The 4,359-nt window shown below is 34.6% G+C and overlaps 1 long non-coding RNA gene across 1 annotated transcript; it reads left to right on the top strand.

Annotated features, from left to right (window-relative positions):
- The first annotated feature begins 1,667 nt into the window (after positions 1-1,667).
- LOC132034529 (uncharacterized) lies at positions 1,668-2,750 on the top strand. Its single transcript, XR_009409139.1, has 2 exons — positions 1,668-2,261; positions 2,389-2,750. It is a non-coding gene; the product is annotated as an uncharacterized LOC132034529 (long non-coding RNA).
- The last annotated feature ends 1,609 nt before the right edge of the window (positions 2,751-4,359 follow it).

The following is a 4,359-nucleotide window of genomic DNA, read 5'->3' as shown; positions in this document are numbered from 1 at the left end:
TGCTTCTAAGTAAATTTTTGAAAGGGAAACTAAATTAATACTAGTAGTACTTAATAATCTTAATGGAGGGAAATTTCAGTTTTTAAGAACGCTGACCGTGTATTTAACTTACTCGAATGCATTCCTAAAGGAAATACTTTCATCTCTTTCACACCTATTCCCTCCCTTTTCAATGGCCAATTAACTTTAATGAATCCTTGGGATTCATCTTTGACCAAGTCTCATTGTTTCTATTGATTTTCTTGAGACAAGAATTAAATTGAATATGAATTCTTCTTGGAGGGAATATTAAAATTTGAAGAATGTTAGGCGTGTATGCATATACATATTACATTTATTTAGAAAATAATTGCATCTTTTTCAAACCTATTCCCTCCTTTTTCAGTGGCCAATAAAATTAAATGAATCCTTGGAACTCATATTTGACCACATGCATTGTTTCGATTGAATTTTTTGAGAGGGAAATAAATTGAATATGAATTTTTCTTGGAGCGAATATTAAAATTTGAAGAATGTTGGGCGGGTATGCATATACATATTACATTTATTTAGAAAATAATTGCATCTCTTCCACACCTATTCCTTCCTTTTTCAATGGCCAATAAAATTAAATGAATATTCCTTGGAACTCACATTTGACCACATGCATTGTTTCTATTGAATTTTTTGAGAATAGGAATTCTTAATGGAGGGAAAAATAAAATTATAAGAATGTTGGCCGTGTATATATATAGAGCACTGTCATACCCCTAAAAACAACTTAACAAAACAATCGAACGATTGAAGCGTGTATGACAGAATCTTACACTATTCTCATACTACTACTGTGAAAAAAGAACCCTTATACTACTAGTGCAAGCAACTCCATTTAATCCCTTTCACTCTACTTCACCATCCACCTCGACAGCAACAACAAGGCGTCTAACATGGTGGTGGAGGACAGGGTTGTGGCCAATAGTGGCGTACAAGTTAAATTTTGAACCCCCTAAACTACCCTTGTAGCATTTTCTCTTGTGTTCATGGTATTTCGGTGAAAGTTAATTATGGATGTCCTGCATTTGAGAAAATCCCAAATATGGATGTTTGTAGTGGTTGCAGTATCAGTTATCAAATATGGATTGTATGTGATGTTCGTGGTAGCTACAAAGGAGGTGGAGGACACGGAAGGGAGGATATGATAACCTTCGCATGTCGTATGGAACTAATTTAATAGTAAGTTTGTGTGTAAAATTATGCAAAATCCAGGACTCATTGATTTCACAAATTACTTGAAGGATGTATATGTATTTATAGGATGATGTTTAGGCTCAGCCGGTTGGTGTTATCCATCTGACTATGATAGGTGCATGTAATTGGCGATTTCAATGTTGAAGTTCATAGTAGTATGTGTGTGAAACTATCTACTTAAGTATTACTACTAGTAGTTGGTTTATTTCTTCACAACTTCCTAGAAATTTGGATTATTTATGCCCTGTAATTATTTTATACGATTTAGTATTATACTTTATGTCTTTGTTTATTTCTTCAAGCATTATGTTCGAATTATGAGGATTTAATTATGTTCGAATTATGAGGAAATTAATTAAAAGAGTATTACCCCAAGAGACCTTTTTTTTTTTTTTTAATTTTTTCCTATAAACTTTTACTTTTTAAAAAAAAGTTGGATTAATGATGCATCTCCTACATACGAGCCTCTTACTAGCTTCAGCTCTATTTATTTAAGTAATTTTCTTTTTGAACTTGAAACTCATCTTTGACCACATGAAATGTTTCTATTGTATTAGCGGGAATCTAAAATGATTTTTTCAAACTTTTTTATTGCGTCTTGAATGAATGATTTTTTTTTTCAAGTTCAAACGATCGATAAATTAAATGTTTTAGAAAATCTCGCATCTCAAAATTGACTAATTCTATTCATTAGGAATTGAAAAGACACTTCGTTTATTACCATCTGATATTTCGTTTCACTAACCACCATCATTTATGCAAATCCATGAAGAGATGGCAATTAACACATAACCACTCGTGTGCCTCTCCCTTTCTACTTACTTCCACTATAAATGGCAAGGTTGTTGCTTGCTTTCCCATACATTCCAATTCCTCTCTTGTAAACACAAGGTAATCTTATCATAATTATTCCGATAAATCAGTATGGCAGAACCCTCCCTCTCTTCACTTCCGGTAGAGGTAATTGAGATGATCTTTGAGAAGGTCCTTGAGCAAAGTGCATCCAAAGCGAATCTCAGCAGCATTTCCTTGGTGTAAGAGTTATTTTTTGTGAAAGATGTTACTCTTAACGTTACTTTGTTAGACAAATATTCAAATAGAACAGGTTAACGTATTTTCGATTACTCCCGTAAAGTGCATTTTCTATGTATTTAACCGCAGGTCCAAGCATTTGAGAAGCATAATACTATCAAGGCGTTTCGAGTACTTCCTAGAATTGGAGGAAAAAACTCATAAATTACCTGAGGCCGGTCCACGTGTGATTCAGTTTATAGATTGGCGCCACACTACTACTAGGCACATATCGATTCTTTTACGAGGATAGACAAGCAAAGTGTTTTAACCTACTGGAACAAGCTGCTACTGTTGAGATGCATGATATGGAAATCTATTGTTATGGAATGCATTAATTTGTTCAGGGCGGCACGAGACAACAAGTAGTGTGTTGCGCCGCACATGGAGCAGTCCTATTGGTAGAATATTACTGATGATAAACCGGGAAGAATTCCAGCAGATGCTTGGTCCTGAAAACATCGGTAAAATTCAATCGACCACCATTTGTACAGAAAAAGGAGATGGTCACTAGTCAAACAAAATGACCTACACCATTTATTGATTGAATGAAATGTATGTAACGTGCAAAAATTGCATTCTAGACGTAGAGGTTTAGAAAATAAATTTCCTCCTGGTTATGTATAAATATTCGAAGTTCACCGTGTTCATGTTCCGTTCAGTGTGTGAGTTGCAATACCATATTTTTTCCTTCTCCATTTTACCTTTGCAAGTCCTTTACTTTTTTACCAACTCCCTACTGTCTTTGCTCAGTCTTTATCACTAGTGTTTTATCTTACTATACTGCGCATATTGTCTACTAACTAATTAACGATGAAAGAATATACAAAGATGGAAAAAGTATAAACTACTGAAAATAAAAACAGTTCCGGCGATGTTTAGATGTGTTGCATATACAGAGAACAAAATTTCTACTACTCCAAAGAGTACTCTAATTCAACATCTGTTGTGAAAGGGGATGTTCTTTCAAGGTAGATATCTTAGCTTATGCATTTCAACATCCACTATACATCATTCATACGTAACATGAAGTTCTCTAAAGCCATGAACGGAATCTAAGTTTCTTAGAGACCAATGAGTTTCTCCTCTTTTTTTACACAGCAATTGTGAATGTGTTTTAGTTAGATTCACCCGTCCAATCATTGCTCATAGATCACCTCGACATTCTATCATAGCGATTCTACCATTTGCTAACTCCCATACGTTGCACAACACTCTCCGTCCGATATCAAACTTCTTCAACATTAGCATGGCTATTCCAAAGTTGTATCTTGCCCGGACAACATTAGCAAGAGCAGCTTTTCTAAGGAGTTCTAACCCCTCCTCATTACCATCGATTTTTTTTTTTATGCATCCCAACAATCATTGTTGCATAGTCAATTCCTGCTCTACCTAACCTATCTATAAAATCAATAAATCTAGGATGGGTGTTGGGCAACTAATGTATTTTGAATTCAAAGTTCAGCAAGTGTTAATTGTCCTGGGGAAGTATGATTTTTCGGAATTCCTTGCACCTGAAATTACATATAGAACAAGACCATCAACAAAGGAACACATGGGATTAACAAAGTTAAAGAGGCAGGACAGACTTACACAAAAGTAAGATTTGAAATACAGGTTGGGGATGCATTCGATTTCAGAACTTTGTGAATGATAATTCGTATGATCTCAGACGGAAGCTTTGGAAGAGACAAAGGAATCACCAATAGGGCAAATAGTTCCATTCCAATAGATCGGAATGGGGACATATTAGAAATCATTTTATGATAAATGTAAATCAAAACAAAGTAGCAAAGGTAATTTTGAAACCACAAATGCTTCTAATGTAATTTTCCCAATATGGATTCATGAGTAAAATTAGCAAGCCTGAACAAATTTTGAGGAAGTGCAACAGTTTAACATAGATTCACGAGTAAAATATTATTAGATCACACAAACCAACACATTCCGCCGGTACAAGTCGGAATACAGATCTATGCTACAAATCAAACATAAATAATAGAAAGATTTTGTGGCTCTGATATGTTGTCACCTAACGTTAAGAAAAGAACTCTTCTTCCT

The sequence above is a fragment of the Lycium ferocissimum genome, chromosome 10, assembly GCF_029784015.1.
Source record: "Lycium ferocissimum isolate CSIRO_LF1 chromosome 10, AGI_CSIRO_Lferr_CH_V1, whole genome shotgun sequence".
In the NCBI taxonomy this organism is placed as follows: Eukaryota; Viridiplantae; Streptophyta; class Magnoliopsida; order Solanales; family Solanaceae; genus Lycium; species Lycium ferocissimum.
The sequence above is the reverse complement of the archived record's forward strand: the minus strand, read 5'-3'. Positions and strand labels throughout refer to the sequence as shown.